The sequence below is a fragment of the Lonchura striata genome, chromosome 2 (assembly GCF_050655825.1).
Source record: "Lonchura striata isolate lonStrDom1 chromosome 2, ASM5065582v1, whole genome shotgun sequence".
NCBI classification, from domain to species: Eukaryota; Metazoa; Chordata; class Aves; order Passeriformes; family Estrildidae; genus Lonchura; species Lonchura striata.
Genome location: NC_140704.1, coordinates 41,339,411 through 41,357,341, shown reverse-complemented (window position 1 = coordinate 41,357,341; position 17,931 = coordinate 41,339,411). Strand labels below are relative to the sequence as shown.

Genomic DNA, 17,931 nt, shown 5'->3' with positions numbered 1-17,931 from the left:
TCCTCATTATCTGGGAGAGTAGTGGATTTTTTTCCCCTGGATGAATTCTCAGTCTACAGGATAAAACTTTTCCTGTTGTTCTTTATTGCATTTAGGCGGAGGTCCTGTCCTTGTCCCTGGAGCTTTCTTGGCAGGAGGTTGGCTGTACTGAAGAAGATAACAGGATTGCAGAGGGTTGCCCTCACAATAAAGAAAAGCACTGAAGAGGTCAGGGAGGAGCTGACAATGACACTAGAGTTCTTCTGTTCCATTGACTCCACAAATTTTTCTTGTCCCAGAACTTTGCAGGTGTAGGAAATGGAAGGGAAGTTTTATAAACTGAGAGTTATTCCTCTCACATTGTGTTTTGGTAATACATCTACACTTCCTTCTGGTGATTTTGCTCAGAGGAGCTATCCTGTGGTATATTTATCTGTAGCTTTCTCTTTCTTGCCTATATTTCCTCTATTGACAGAAGAAGTGAAGTCATACAGTCGACTTACCATATGTCATTGGCGAATGAACTTAGACTGGTGTCTTTACTCCAGGGAAAAAAAAGGACTTTGTTATGCAGAGTACATGGCTTGTAATCTCCTGTTTCTCCCACGACACTTCTCTTCAGCATCTCTCCTATGAAAAAGAAATCCAATTGCCACTGCTTGATTTTTCTCCTGCTTCTCAGATGTTATTTTTCTAAGAATTCCTAGCTATGAGTCTGTCAACAAAGTCTGTAGCTGACAGTATTTTGCCCCATCTGTCACAACTGTGTATGCTTGATAAATTAGCTGTATTGGATTGAAGACTTACATTGGAAAGTAGTACAGAGTAAGAAGTTATTTTATTAGTTTCTTCCTTTTGATCTCAGATTGCTAGTCTATAACCTACTCTTCACCTAGTGATCTGAGCATTTGCTTTTGCTAAAAGTAGCTGTCTATTTCAAAGTTTTGGGTTTAGTCCAATGTTGAATATTGGGCCACACAGTGGGCAGGAGAAGAAACAAATTAATTCCTTGTTTTATTTTAAGACAATATTATATAAATCTTCTCCAGTTTGAGAAGTGAAATCACTTCTGCACACTCTACAAACAGAACAGAAGAATACGTGCATTACTAGATCCTCTGGATCTGGTGATAGTTCATCAGTTGTCCCTTGGCATCCCTTTGGGTAGTCATGCGCAGTACACAGACAATTAGAGACATGAGGTATAAGACTGAAGACTAATTCAGTTAAATTCTCATGCAAGACCCTCCTACCTTTTACAGTAAGTTCTTATTCATACATAAAATATTATGTTGGAGCTTTTCTTCATTCAGGGGAAAAAGGAAAAGGATGGTCCCCTATGAAATGGGAGGTTAGTAAAACATCTAAAAGCACTAGATATTTTGAAACCTATCTGTAGACATATGTCTATAAACAGGCTTCAAGAACTATTGAGAAGAAAACATCCTGCTGTGCTTCTGTGCCTGATGCCTACAGAAGGAGTTCAATAGGAGTGGTCCGTGTTAATCTTTTGTGCTTGGAAATCTGAACTCTGATGTTCAGCTCCTCAAAACATATGTGAAACAAGGCGTATTAGTGATTCTACTGAGCAGACAAAAATCAAAGCCTGAACAACAGAGAAAAATGTTCTATATTTTTAAACCACAGTTCAGCTTTTCTGGAGAACATCACTACAGGACTGGCCTAGAAAGAAAAAAGCAATAGGGGATTTCAGAGTGCTCAATGTCCTTGCAGTGTGTATGAACACTACCATTAAAAGCATGCTGAAAATAAACTCCCTTGAAAAAAAATTGTTAGCAATAGGAATTCATGAGTACAATATTTTATAGATCAGACATTTTTTTTATATTTTATAGATCAGAAATTGAGATTAGAACAGGTAAAGGTTATAGATTTCATATGCTCATCAGGCCTGATAGAATTCAGTTTTCTTCCAGGTTGAATGAACTTTATTTGGTACTGTTTTATTTTAATCAAAATTAAAAGACATAGTGAGCAAGTCTGCAGAAAAAGTATGTTGTAATTTATGCTTGAAAATAATTTCTAAGAAATTTATTCAGACATAGAATAAGTTCTCACTCCATTTAGGAGATAAAGAATGCACCAGTGGATGTAAGATATGAAACTTTAAAAAAAATATATAACTCTAAAATAGGAGACATTGAGTGCAGTGCATTTCTCTGTGTACTGACCTCATTCTCTTTGTTTTTCCTGTGTATGTTTTTATCATTATATCTATAGCTGTTAATTTGTGAGGTATTTCCTGTGAAAATGTGAAGGGAAGAACACAAGGATGAGAACACCTCATTCAGTGTGAGCTGATTTTTAATCAATTTCACTTCATCTCATCGTTCATTAGTGATACAAATTGAACCCAATCTCCAACTCTGATGTAAATTTGCATATTTAAGTTGAATAGAGTTTCATCCCAGAGAGCCTTGAATTTTATAGCTGATTCCAGTAGACCAATCTAACCTCACAAATCTGACCAGCTTTGTGCAGGAGTGTGTCTGTCACTCTGTACATAATTTTTTATCTTTGGATCATAAATAACTTAGTGGAGCATTATAACTGTTTTATGTAATTCTAATACTGCAGCTCTTTTATGTTGTGGTGCTTGGCCTTCATCCTACTGGGTGGATAACACAAATAAGCAAGCACCTTCAGATAGTCCAATTTCTCTGAAGGGAAGGATTTCTCCCTCAGTTCCTTAGGTCCCTGTCAATTAAAAACTCTTACAGGGTTATAACTGAGACCTGTATTGCTTTGAAATGAGCCCTCACTTTTAAATGAGATGTCTACCCTTTTCATCTTTCAGTTTTAAAGTATTTTCTCCTGACCCTGTTTCTAGACAGACATCCTCCTTCACCTTTGCTCATGGAATAAACAAATATTATGTTTTTATTGCTTCTGAAAAGGAAGAGGGAGACAGTAGTAGAAACAGTGCTGTGGCTTCTCAGAGAAGGGCTGTGTGATGTTAGGGTAGAGAATCAGGGCATGGCAGAGAGGAATTAAGCCCCAAAGACCTTTAAAAGATGTTTAAATAGAACAATCCTTGCTTCAATGGGTTTGCAGTGTGAATTACTATGTGAAAAGTGAGCTACTAGTGGTGACAGAGGAATTTTGGTTGAACTTTGCCTTTTTGTGTGGCAGACCAGAAAGGTGTTATAAAACCGAGCTTTGTGGGGTGGAATACAAAAAGTAATAATTCATGCAGGTGAATGGACACATCCTGTTAATTTTGAGGCATTATTTAGTTTTCTTGTCTTCTATATGCGACTGTTATTTTAAGTGGTGCAGAGAGAAAAGAGCAGATGAGATGAGTAGACGGTGGCAATAGAAGGGATATTTGCAATGGGATTAGGAAGAACAAATGGTGCCCTTTGGCATGATAGAAGGGATTTAACATTTTGGGCATGAGGAAGTGTAGAGAGCCATTAGGACAAATGGCCCAGAGATTGTGGGTTCACAGAGAAGGACAAACATGAAAAAATATCCTGAAGTACAGGGTTTTTTTCTGAATGCACAGAAGTACATAAAAATGAAAGAAATTTTATACGATGGTATAGTGAAAACCATGATACAGGCATAAAGCAACCTTAAACTGGCTGAAAATGATAAAATTTAAGCTAGTTGTAGAATGGGACTGTGATTGAGGAGCTCGCAAGGGGTGGTAAGCACAACTGCAGAGCAAAGCAGAGGATTTAATTCAATAGCACCAAGGAAAAGCTTGGTAAATGCCAAAGGAGCTTACATAGCCATGTCAGAGATGTGAAATATTCAATGATTGTGATCATCACATGAGGTATGGTTCATTTTTTCTACTAAGCATGTAGCACTAAAACTTCTGATTTAAACCTATTTCATTTTGTATATAACTATGACAGATCTAAGGATAAGTGTAAAAATGGGTGTCTTTTAGGGTTACTATAATTTATCCTTTGGGGTCAGGCAATTCTTTTGCTCTGTTGGATATCAGGTCACCACTTGTACCAAAATCTGGTTTACCCATAGATTATTGCTCTACTTTCTTAAATAAACACACATTTATAAAATACCACAGTTCTATGTCCTAAAAATTGCCTGTGATGAGCTGGATAAGTAACAGCTGAAACAACTTTTCTGATGGCAAATTGTGATTTTATATGTCAGCTATTTCCAGTGAGAGGGCCATTCAGATGAAACAAACAGCATTAGCTTACATGTTCCAGCTTTCCATTAAGGATGATTTCATTGGTAGGCATACTCAGTGCATCATCTACCATTGATGTAATTAACAAAGTATCTTTGCTTGGTAATGACTCTCAAAGCTCATTTCATGGCACAACTGATTTGACAGCTGTCTAAATTACAACAATGTGTGTTAATATTATATTTTCTTATTGCTGGAATTAAACTTTTTTGTCTTTGAGACCAAAATTACTGTCTCAATCTGTACTTCACAACACTAACTTTGACATCGATAGTCTGATAAATTGCTCAAAACAATTTTCAACCAGTCAGAACAGATATGATTTTCTTCACTTTGGATGAGTATCAAAAGTGTTTAGATCTCCATCCAACTGTTTCATCTTGCTAGATATTACTTGATAACACAATGTCATTTTGTAGTGACAGACCATAATTTTGTTCATATTCCAAACATTGCCCTTTATAGGATATATAAGCAATGCTTGAATGCTAAAATCCATTTCACAACTTACAATCTAAAATAGTATCATAAATGCTCATCACATAGAATATCCTAGTGAAGAGTTATTTTAGGAATAGTTTCAGAAAATATGGTGCGACAGCACACTTTTTAGATCCAATTTGGAGGTTACATAAATTCTGACAAAAGAGTCAATCACAAACAGAAGTTGAAAATCCACTGAAGCAATGGAACAAAACTCTCGGGACGCAGGTTTTGGTATCAGCTAGTGATAATTCCCAAGGAAAAAGATTTTCTGCAAGTGCAATTTTCTAGGATTCTGAAATGAATCAGCAGAACTACAGATCATTACAATATAAATACAAAAGGTTAATTGATATCCTATACTAAGCAAACATAAAATCCCTGACATCCTGTCAGGTGTATTTTAATTTCAGTCTTTTATGTTAACCGAAATACCTTTTTTTATGAATCAAAATAAAAATGCTCATTAAAGTCTTGCAAACTTTTGAAAAGATTAAATCATACCATATTTTACATAGTTCTAATTTTTTTTTTTTTTACTTCACCTTTCTTTTTTCTCTTTTAATTTTGACTGACATTGCAGTAACATTCCAGAGCACATGTTTGTGCTGATGACAACAGAAAGTCTCTTCAGGAAATTTTTTGAGCACTCTAAATATAGATGACAGAATTTTAAACCATTGACCACCTGACTTTTCAGAGATTTGAAGGGGATCAACCTTACAGAGAGTGGGAAAAAAATTAAAGGCAGTTGAATCAGAATCATGCTGATATGTTTTAAGAATCCTTATTCCTTTACTTCCCAATCTTTGTCTAAGACACTTGGACACATAGATCTCATTTTCTAGATAGAGAACACAGCGATAGGTTAGTTTCTTGAACAACTTTCACCGCTCTTTTGTGTTGACTGTCAAGAATATATTTTATAGTAGTTACCATTCAGAATAACATTTTCTTAAATTTTGTTTAGGATCTAAAAAAATACCCAAAGAAAATTCTTGACTTTATTTTGGAAAAAGGAAATACTATAGAGTAAGAACAATAATTTAAAGAGAGGGTAAATTTTAGGACCTGCTTTCTCTTTTTAATGCATAAAAATAATATAAAACCCACCATGTAACTGTGGTATCTTCACACATCAAGCCTTTGTACTGCAATCACCAGTCTAAGAGAGTCTTTCTCTACAGCTGCTACATCTTGTACCTAAGCCACAACAGTTCTTATTAGGGGTAATTTACAGGATAACTTAATTAAATAGGTGGTATTTGATAGCGAAAGTTGACTGTTAATCAAGGCTAATGCGGTGCTTAAATGAATTGGAATATCTTGCCAAGATATGCTTCAGTCATATACACTGTGAATGTTACTTAATACCATTACCTCAGGGCTTCTTTCTTTGTACACAGTTTTACCCTGCCTCTACTGGTGACTACATAGCCATCCTGTAGGTCCAGGAGTTTGCTTTCGAAGAACAGGAGATTACCTGAAGGAAATAATATGCACTATTACTCCTATTACAGCAGCACAAATGATCAGAGCTTTTTTGTGATAGGTGCTTTATGTACATAAGGGTAGAAAGGGTCTCTGCCTCAAATGGCTTGCTAAATAAACACAAGTAGGAAAAATTAAATATTATTGTCTTCACTGACAAGGATTGAATGAAAGAGTAGTTTACTGACTGGCCCTAGCTCATGCAAGAACCTGATGGCGGTGCTGCTGATTAAAAGCAAGCATCCTCAGTTCCAGTGAAGGGCTTCATCCAAAAATAAATCCTTATTTGTTAGACATCTGAGTAAGAACATCCTGATAGATATCCTGACTATTCTTTCTCTAGGAAAGATTCTCATAGTGCTAGGTTTAATTTTAACTTTTTAAATTTATTTTATGACCCACAAATCTTTAAACTTATATTAAATTATTGGAAGAAGGACTGAGAAGTGGTTAAAGGTGGTATATACACAATAACTAAAATACTCTTGGGATTCAGTTCAGTTTTATTGCATTTAGTCCGCTCAGCCAAGTAATATATATCTAATTCCAGATATTTGCTTCTTGTTTCAGTTTATATAGTGTTGGTAGGAAATTGGTACCATAGATACCCTTTACAAGAAGGAATGATGTATGTCCTTCCATTAAACAATTTGGAACAGGTCACAGAAGCTGAGAAATACTGGCTAATTTTCCTTTTGATTTTTTCCAGTGTTGAGGAGTACCCAGAGTTCTGAGGGATATCCTGACCTTGCAACCTGGAACATCACAGTCTGGTGCTATGTCTTGCAGACCACTTGACAACCTCAGTTTGGATGTGTTATAAATGTGTGAACACCATCTATATGTGTATTTTAGGGTAGCTCTTTTGTCTTCTCCCTCCAGCACAAAGCCTTAAGGCCTTTGATTATGCCTTCTGTGGCTTGCTGAGGGCTTGATAACTTAAAGTTTCAGTCTGAAGAGGCCTGTCAGCACACATCTCAGCAGTTTGTTGTGAGGGAGGGATGCAGGGAAGAGAAGCTGCTTTACGGTTCAGTGTATTACCTCACATATCTTTTGCTTATGAAATTAAATACTCCATTCAACCTAATAACACTTTTACAACATTCAAAGTGGAGGATGTAGTCTGCTGCTGCCAGGATTGATAGAGCAGATATAACAGCTTCCATGAGGTTGTCATGAGGAATGTCACAGCCAGAGCACCTCAGTGTGGAGCATTACCTGCTCTGCCATTCACCAGGAGCTGCTACAGAGCCCAGGCTAGAACAGTCTATAACATTTGTTTCTGTTATGCAAATACCTGAAAGAACTAAAATGAAAACTAAACCACATCTTTTGCCACTTGTTGGGTGCAGGGCTTTGCAAGGGAAATTAACTCATGGACCTTATAGTCTTTGGTCAGTGTGACTGACTTTTCTTGCCAGGAGAATCAGTTGTTCCATGCCAGTCCCACACTGGACCTCAGCACCGGCTGGGTGAAGAACAAGTTGAGTTATTATTGTTTTCTGCCTGATGTTATGGTTCTTCTAATTTGCTGATCCTTGTATTATCTCATCACTTAATAATTTGAAAAAAATAGTAGCAACTACAATATGGATGTTAGCAGAAGGACCAGGATTCTTGCCTTATGAAAAAAACAGGAAGTAATACAGGTCAGCCTCTGTTATTGGATTGGGATGATTTGTAGACTCTCTTGGATATATATGAAGATAAGATTGCCCTAAGGACAGCAAGGATATTTAAGAATATTGTCTAAATCTATTTTCAGGTAATGATTCTAAGTTCTGATGCTTTATCTCTATATTTTGATATGATGAAAGCAAGCTGTCTTCACAATTTTAAGGAAATGCTATTATACCACTGTATAAATCCACATTAGGCTTGGGTCTTGAATGCTTTAAACAATTCTGGTTCCCTTGTCTCAAATAAAATGTAAAATAGCTTTAAAAGTTTGTGAGATGAATAACAAAGATAATCATGGGTATTGAAAAATTTCCATAATATGAAGTTAAGTATGCTAACACTGTTTAGTCTAGAGAAAAGCTGGATAAGGGACAACAAGCTAGAAGTCCCTGAAGCTTGACATAAAGAAGGTGAGTAGAGTACATTATCCTTTCCAGTGCAAAATATAGAGATCTGAAATGAAATTAGAAGGTGTTAGTTTCACAGCAAAAAAGAAACATTTCTGAATATAATGGGTAATTCAGCCAAGAAAGCTATCAACACAAGATGCTGAAAAATGTTAAGGTTTTATAGAGTAGTTGACAGATTCATGAAAGAAAATTTAAGTAAGGCTGCCTAAAGAAAATTCTTGCATCTGTCTCAATAAGCTGCAGGAAGCTGGGGCAGTATTGTGGGTAAGTGTTTATTTTCTTACACTCGGCTCTAGGCAGAGTGGTACTGGCCAGTGGCAGAATAGATGATATGGCAGAGATCCAGCATGGTGCAGCTGTTCTTTCCATTTCTGTGTCCTGAGATTAATATCACTGCTAGAAATGAGAAATTTAGTCTGTTTCTGAGATGAAAAGTTCTATCTAGATAAGAAAATTCATTTTCTTAAAAGAAAAAAAAGGTTCATGAGGACAGATGCATTTTTTATAGCAAATTAGGTAGATGTTGAATGATAGTAGAAGAAATAAAGGCAAAACTTTAAAAGGCTAATTTTTTTTTTTCAAATGTGCCCTTTCAAATATTTTATTATCATGTACAATTGAAACATCAGCCTTCAGGGTTGTCTCTGCCCCAGTCTGGATCTGCCACGGTACCTGGGTGAGTTAGGCATCCCCTCTTGCTGAGGTTCTGCAGAAGTTGGCATCTTTTTTTTGACCTTCTAGAAATCCTTGACTGAATGCCTGTGCATGGTGCTGCATCTGTGAATTAGAGTCGTATTATTTGGGTCACATGTAAGAAAACCTAGCCAGGTATCTTAACAAGGCAGATTAACATTCATCTGACACACACATCCTGGAATAGCGAGTGCCTCTTCCTCACAGAGATGCAGATCTGAATAGCAAACACTTCCTTCTTTTGTTTGGATTTGCTGTTCACCTGTGCTTTGATTTTATGTTCTGTGAAGATATTCCAGAAGCATTTTTCTTTCTAATGACTAGCTAAATATAAAGAAAGACTAAATCTTAAATCATTCCTCTAAACCCCAAGCTATATCTCTGACTATATTTCTGGATTAAATTGCCTTTTTACCCCTTACAATGTATTTTTGTTTCCCAGTCTTACTAAGTCATTTATAGTAATTCTAGAAGTAAAGCAGAATGATTTTCCTACCCATTACTAATTTCCAACATGGCCAAGAAATGTTGAGGATTTAATGCTGGCAGTATCTTTAGAGTTCAATTCAGATATAAAATAAAAAGAATACTGGTTTACAATTGATTTTACTCAAGTAACTATTTCCTAAGCACCATTATTGTGTACAGTAGGAAATAGGTATAGCTATTTTCTTAGAATAAAGCAGTTTGTGAGGCCTATCATAAAAAGCTAAGAGAATGCTGCCTTTGCTTCACATCCCTTTTAACTGCCTCTATAAAATTTAAGGAATTGCAATAAAACTTGGGAAAGTGCTTTGACTGTTGAGCACTATTTGACAGCACTTATGAGATTAGTGTGCACAAGGCCACTTGCAATGTTTGCACATAAGAGATTATTTAAGATTTTATTTATTTTCTGATTTTTTCTTATTTTTACTTTAAAATATCTCTCAATCTGCCTTTTTTTTTTTCTTTATTTAAACAGAAAGATCTTTAAACACTTTGCTGCCTCCTTGGCATTTCACTTTTCATTTCATGTGAAGCCTCCTGGGCTCTGACCAGTTCAAAATGCAACTTTGTAGTTTTCTGTGGTAAATGACTGACAGTGTTGGAAATTATGCTCCTTTTCTGACAGACAATTGTATTCACACTGCTAAGCAGTGTTTGGACTGAACTTTTGATTTAGCCATACCGGCTTTTTTTCCCTCTTCTTTGAGCATTGTGATTCCTACCATGGCAATGTATCTTCTGTTTCTGAAGTGGCTGCAGTTTTTTTCTGTGATTCCAAATGTATCTTTGGTGAACAGTTCGGGGTCTAATGAAAAAACGTGCTTTGTGTATTTGCTGTTGCACAGAATAACTTGAGACATTCATGTTAAAGCCAGTGAAAAGGTGGCTCCTGACAGTCTCTAGGAACAGAGACTAACTTTTTTTATCTGGTAGTGACTGATATAGTATCAATCAAATTACTAATAAAAAAGAAATGCTTGTAAGACTAAGAGTTTTGTGAAAATTGTAAACAAAGCAGATGAAAGCTGAACATAGCTGGAGTTTGAATAACTCTGTTATGTTAGTATCTCTATGCTGAAATGTTGGGATGTCCATGAGAAGGTTTGGGAATTTTTTGATACTCTGTAAGTATCTTTCTGATATTTCACCCAGAAGAGCACTATCCATAATTCTCATTAGTTCACATGCTTAAAATTCCTTGTGTATTTTGATGCTTCCAGTCCACAACCTGCAGTATAATGCTGCTGGATTTGTGGAGGTTGTGACATATTTCCATGAGGCTATCCAATTCTTCCTTGGAAGAGATGTGCAATAGTTATCGGGGCAGCATGTTTTACTCTGCTGGTCAAACAGCTGTACCAGCTCAGGGCTAGAATCTATTCTGCACCAACTACCTCCATAGGAAAAGAGGAGACAAAGTATTTGTGGCCTCTATCTCTACTTCAGCCTCAGACTTACTGCCAGGATGCACCACAGAGACATCCCAGCTTGTGAAGAGGCTCTCTAACTCAGATCTAGTCCCAGTTATTGCTATTTTCAGGCCACCCATGCTCACATGAAAATGGTTGGTGTTTAATATAATAAAGAACACAGTCTTAGATCCTGTGTGAACAGTCTTGGCAATGTATAACCTTTTGTAAGTAATTAATTTACTGTAAAAAATGAGAAACTTGAAAAGGTAGAAACCTTTTAAATTAGCAAAGTTATGAAATATTTGTGTATATAAAACATAGAATTGAATCAATTTAGTATCTTGCACAGACAGCATGCCATGTTTTGATTCCAATATAGGAATTTATGTCATTTGAAAGAAATTACGCTCTTACCCATATGTCTCTTTTCTACAGAACTCAATTTTGAGATATGTGTGTATTAGTATCTTAAAAACTGTATTATATTTATATCAGTTTTATCTGTGCATTTTGCAAGTGGGTGTGTAAATGTCTTCTGAATGTTATTTGTTACAGGTCATCCCTTACTTTGAGATGAGAAGTGCACTAATAAAGTTCGGAAGTTCAAGTTCAAATACACAGTTCCCAAAATGGGGTTCCAATATGCCACAAACACCATTAAAACCCCAATTTTGCTTTTCTTCTCTATTTACTTTCCTAAATGCAGTCTGACCACAATTCTCACATTTACTCATGTTATATCAATGCATTTCTAGTGCAAGCAACAGAATACCTACAGTGTCCTGCAGCATTTGTCTCTTTTTTGTATCAAAAGATGCCTTACTTTGTTTCTGCCCATCTAAAAAAGAATTAGAGACTTGACCATCCTCCATTATATTATTTTTTTGTATTTAAAAGATGACAACATATTCCACTATATTTGTCTGTACTTGCACAGTGTGCAGAATTATTCCATACTGCACTATAATTAAGCAGAAAGTCCAGTTTATCTTGAGGTGCCTTTTAAGTATAAATGGTAAATCTCAGATTATGGAGTCCTGTGGTCTGCTTGAGATTCAATGGTCTGTGAGGAGTCCAAAAAACAAGAGGCGAAAACTTGAGATTGTAGTTTAAAGCAGCCTCAGGAACATCCTTTCCAAGCAAACATGAGCAGCTCAAAGCACACAGTGACTGATGTCTGGAACTGGGTGATATCTATTTATAAGCATAGTTGCAATATAACATATGCTTATCCTACAATTATATAAATAATGTATTTTTCTAATTAAATTTAATAAGTTTAGCATGTATTAATAATCATACTAGCTATATTATGCTATATTAGCATGATGTAATTGTCTTTTTATATATATACTTGCACAAACAAAACAGGTTTTTTTGCCTATATGGATAATTATAATAACAACCAGTAAATGCATTTATTGATCCTACAGAGCAGGTGAAGGCTAGCTCCTTTTGTGTGCAGCTTGAGGCTCTCATGAGCCTTGTGGACACAAAACATGAGTGGAGGTTGTTAAAGAGCTCATGGACTGCTTAAAATAATATTACCCTTTTTCTGTATATTGCCTATGGTAGAGTTCACACACCTCAGAATGTGCTATTACTAAATAAGTTACTGACTCTGAATAAGGCACATTGATGCACATGTGAGTCTAAGTCTGATTTTTTAATGGGGTGGTCCTGAGAGAGCAGTGTAATTTATGTATCTATGTATCCAAGTCAGTGGAGAGAATCTACAGTCCCACATCCCTTCCTGTAATGGCTTAAATTCAAAAGTTGTGTTTCAAAATATTTTGCATTTCTGCACATACATTTCTTAGCTTCAGCTGACCAAGTATTAATGTGAAGAATGTCCCTATTCATCCTATCTTTTAGATCTCCCAAGTAACCTGATGCAGAACATCTGTTTTCTAAGCAGCATCCTACAAAAAATGCAGAAGCTACTGTAGATTTGAGAGGGTTCATGGGAGTGATGTCAACACTTTTTTAGAGTGATCCTTTAGATTATTATATGGACAGAGCAGACATAAAAGGCAATCTGAATTAAAGAGGATGTTGGGAAAATGCATGAATTTTTAAGAGTGGGATAAGCTCACACACCTTTTGCTTTCATGGCCAGAATTTTTCCCATTATTTAAATTATTCAATCTCTGGCTTCTCACTTGTTCTTTTATCTTCAAGATGCATATATTTAATATCTTAGCTCAGGTTGGATTCTGTGGGCTTTAAAAGATTGAAGCATGTTTTAAGAGAATGGTGGAGGACAATGACTGGAAGGAGAGGGATTTCAAATAAACAAAACTGTGAGGGAAGTAGGGATGATTGAGACGATAAAAAAAATTAAAGAAATTTTTTAAATCTCTTTCCCTGCTGCTCATGTTCACACCTTTTCATTATGAAATTTTGCCACTTCTTTCCGGCTTAGTCTTCCTGAGGTGGAATCTACCTGTTCTGGTTGATATTCAGTCCTGTGTCGCACTACGACATGAAATAACTCACACATTCTCTCAAGATGTAAAAGAAGGAAAAGAGGAAGTTTTATTTCTGACCTCGCAATATATAGAATTCCAAAAGTGACAGTGGATTGGAGGGAGAAATTGTCACCTCTCCAACCACACTGATCAAACTAACAGTCCACCCATTCTCTCCTCTCACAAAGAGGAATGCAAAACAATCATTATTTACATGAACAGTGCGGGAGAACTCCAGTAGAAATATGTAAACATCAGAAGGCATAGAAAACTTTTAAAATAACTTTAAAACTTTTAAAAGAACAGGGCGACAATCCTGTTCCTTTAGGTCTCTTGGGTAGTCATTGATGTTTTTCCAGCAGCAGAAGCAATGTCTCACCAGGCTTTAGTTCTCTCCATTCAGCTGTGGCTGCAGTTGGGCCTCACATAGGTGTGAACCCATAGTTTGTCTGACTCTTAAGATACTTGCATGGACTCTTTCTTAGCCTTTGCTAATAAACCGGCTTATACAACATCACTGTTTTTCCCAAATCCCACAGCTGCCTGCAGTTCCAAGGGCTGTTTTGAATGGCAGGTTGCAGCATCCCCTTGCTGCATAGAATGCAGGGCATGAAGCTTCTTCTGTGTGTTAACTGGTGAGCATCATCTTGTGCAAATAGTGTGATCATTTCTGTGTCATGTTCAGCTTGCTCCTTGCTGTGTTAGTGGCAGAGTTTATGAGTGGAAATAGAATCTAGAGCCAGATCTGTTTCTCTTAGTTGGCTTCAACAGTTGTTTGTTGTGGATTTCTTTTTGTGAAATGACAAAGATTTTGATTGACATTATTACACTAGGAAGACTAGGATGGTGTTTAAAAAGAAATTCACTGTTTACAGTGAATATGCAAAGGTGAAATGTAAAGCATTTTGACTGTTTTTCATGATCTTTATACTCTCCCATTCTTGAAGAAAAGTAAGTAAAAACAATGGACTTCCTTTGGAAGTTGTAAAATGCTCAAATTCTGTAGTGCTAAAGACATATAACTACGCAGAAAACATAAAAATATATACCTACAAACAAGTCAAGAACATTTTATAAAGTAATATTAATGATACTTTTTAATATTAATGAACTGCTTAAGATAATTTTTTTGTCATATAAACTTATATATTACTACCATTATTCTGATCTTAATTGATTCTCACAGTAGAATTACAGTTGCTAATTCTGTATTCATAGGAAGTGAATTTCTTCATTAACAATTATTTTATGGCTCATTTTAGCTGTGAAAGGAGAGTCTCACTACATTTTCTTTATCTTCCTATTTATATCTTTTTCAATACCACCAATATGGAAATTCAGCATGTCAAACTTCTGGAGACCTCTCATTTTTGTCTCCTTCTTAGCCCTCAGTCTGTTAGCCAACCAAATGGGATTCAGAGGTCATATTTTTAATCTGCTGTTGCAAAGCTAGACTGAAAGGTACTGCTAAGATACACATGTCTAAGCAGAGAAGTCTAGAATGTATTGAAATGATGTCAGAATTTTTGTTAGCACTGATTTCTGCATTTTCCACAGGAGAAGTTCGTGATATAAGAAACAACTGAGAGGCAGTCCATGAAAAACATTTCTTTATACTGAAGTGTCTTATGGTAAAAATGAGGTCCTTCTCAAGTAAACAGGGAGATGTACAGTATCAAGAACACCTAAAAGCAAGCACACTGACCTGCTCACTGAGAACTTAGTGAATGCTTGACCCTCTGTTGAGGGTAATTTTTTTCACCACTATGTGGTGGTGGTGATAGAACTATAATTTTCTGCAGCTAATATAAACAAGTTTGCTTTAAGGGGATTATGTCTGCTAGACATAACCCAGAGGACAAGCATTCATCTTCTTTTCAGGATGGCAGGTGAAAGCATACTTTCTCTTGCTTGGTCTAAGTGGATTTGTTGCCCTTGCCATGTGTGCAGGACTAAATGAATACAGTGTTCTCTAAATAATAATAATGCTTAAGCCAATAAAATTTGGCTATTTTTAAATTATTCTTTTTCCCTGCCTAAATCTGTGTTTTTCATCCCCTGAAATCAAGAGCAAAAATCTGAAACATTTAGCTGATTGTGATTTTTAAAAATGCTATCTAGAAAATAGGTTCACTGACTCATATGTGCAATATATACTGCTGGTAAACAGAACTAGATAATCCACATTTCAGCTCATTTTTTCCAGCAAGGAGATTTTTGAAGACTTAGTGAGTTGAAAAGAGCAGAGCAGGCAAAGCAAGAGATTGTATTATCCATCCCTTTCACACTCAGCACGTGATGTTTTTCTGAGAAGCAAGAAATTTGTTTTCTGAAGACATTGTCAAGTTCACTGAGATTTGCTGACTCCTGGTAGCAATGTAAGCTTGAGACAGCGGTGACAGGCTTTATTTCAGGACACTGCATATCGTACAAAATAAGCTTCCTTCAACTGGAATGATGTCTGAGTTACAGCATCACCATGAAAATTAACAGACACATAGATCAGCCAAGCAGTAAGTGTGCAGGATTTCTGATCATGCACAGACAGCTCCTCTCAGCTTTGCTGGTGATACTTTCCTGAGGGGTTATCCTGCAGCTGAGCACCCCTTGTTCCCTCTCCAACCTATCCTTCCAGGAGCTGCAGAGAGAGCAGAATGCTGCAGCAATATTCAGGCACTAATTATTTTTGCCAGCAGGAGCTCATTTTGGCCTTTGATTTTGAGCTGACAGTTAATAGATAGGGCAGTTTCAGAAGTGGGTGTGTTTTACAGCACTTGGCAAATGACTGCCTAAATCACAGGTACAGCTAGCAATTGCAGCAATATAAAACATCTCTCTGTTTACTCTCTTTATTGAAGATATGTATTCACAAAGAAGATATATTTTTTCAATACAGTGAACGGTATATTGGCATTGATAAGGTGAACTTTATGGAGAGTAATTGGGTAAGTGTTATTATCATTGCACTACAGGCAGAAACTGAGCTTGCATTTGGCTGCACATGACAAATGCCTACAGGGAGGGGCAGCCTGAGGCAGCTCTGTGTAGGGTAGAGCCTACAGGATGGACCAGGGCATCTTGAGTGTCTAGGGATCCAGGGCTGTGTATCTACTGCAGGAGAGACTAGGGACAGGGAATGAACTCTTGGGGCTGCTAATGCTTGTTTTGCAGTCTGGCACTGTTTGTGTTGTCAGGACCAGTTTTGTTTTCCCCTCTCCCCAAGATGATATCCTAAGATGTTTCTCACCTTCAAGGCTTCTGTTAAACCACAGATAATGCAACCTGTAGCCTGCATTTTGTACTGATAAAGTGTTGTCTTGATGAGTTGTGACACTGCCATAGCATTATTTAAAATGCTCTGAACTGAGAATAATGCACAATTAAATAGCATCTATGAAATCAGGGGACCAAAGGGGAACTCTTGGCCAAATATTAAGAGTGATGAGGCAATGCCATCCAGCTTGAACTTTATTTAGCATTGTGGGTAAGGTAAGGTAATTGTGGGTAAGGTAAACCTTAGCTTGTATCTGAGCTGATGGAAGGTACTGTCTGCTACTAAGTGTGGTACCTGTGGTTATATTCTACAAGTCATCTCATGATCCTGTGTGGGAGCAAGAACTGAAATTAAAGACCTCTGTATTTCTAATTCTTGTGCTCTTCCTCTGCAGAAAATGCTGCACTGAAATACATTAAAAGAGAAAAAATCACCTAAAGAATGTAAAGTGATGGTTCCTAATGACATACTTGTTTTGTCGTCTCATCAGTTCAATGGAGAATTGTCAGCAGAGCAGGAGTAACTCTTCTCTCTGCAGCCCCTGGAAGCTCTGACTTTATTTGCAGTAGAAGTTGGACTGAATTCTGAAGTAATAAGAACTTTAAGTCAAATACATTACTAAAATTATGTGCTATGGATGCATGAGGGATTAAAAGAGTTTAAAAATAATGATTTACTCAGGTCAGCCTTGAGGATCAAAGCTTTGGCTTCAATGCTGTCTCAAGTTGGACTTTAGTATCTCATGGGATAGTTTCATGGCTCAGTGCAACACAGATAATTTGGCATTCTAAGCTGTGAACACCATGGATTAATAAAGCATTTATAGTATCTTTTAAATTATTATTGCAAGCCAAGTCTCATGCTCTTTCTGAGTGCTGCTGTGTTTGTTTCTGAAATGTGCAATTTTTGTTTGGTTGGTTTTGTTGTTTCTTTTTTTAGGAAAATATCCTTGAAATTGAGAGTAGGTGATTAAAACCAGCAGGAAATGTATAAGAGAATTCTTAGTGATCTAATAAGGGATTTAGCAACTCCAGCAGGGGAGAAGTATTTTATAAATTTGATATGAGGGTAAATAGTATTATCTCTGTTTTGCAAATGCAAGAACTTATCCAAGATCATTATTCATAGTCCTTCAGCTTTTGTGTTTCTTTTCTTAGCTAACTACATCATGCCCCTGTCTCCAGCAGAAGGGCAGGAAGATGCATAGAAACTGAACTTCTTAGCTGGGATTAGCTCATAAGGCAACCTTAAGTTTTGGCAGCAAATCAAAGGTTTACAGCACATGAAGAAATGAAACATGAGGACAGTTCGTGGTGCTGCTATCAACTCTCACTCTATCGAAGTCCAACAAGCAGAG

At 36.6% G+C, this 17,931-nt stretch overlaps 1 long non-coding RNA gene across 1 annotated transcript in view; it reads left to right on the top strand.

Annotated features, from left to right (window-relative positions):
• The window catches only part of LOC110468224 (uncharacterized), a 128,410-nt gene that overhangs the window by 79,016 nt on the left and 31,463 nt on the right, over nt 1-17,931 (top strand). Inside the window, exon 5 of the long non-coding RNA XR_014953262.1 lies at nt 1-17,931. This exon is cut by the window's left edge and continues 28,526 nt beyond it. This is a non-coding gene — a long non-coding RNA (uncharacterized LOC110468224).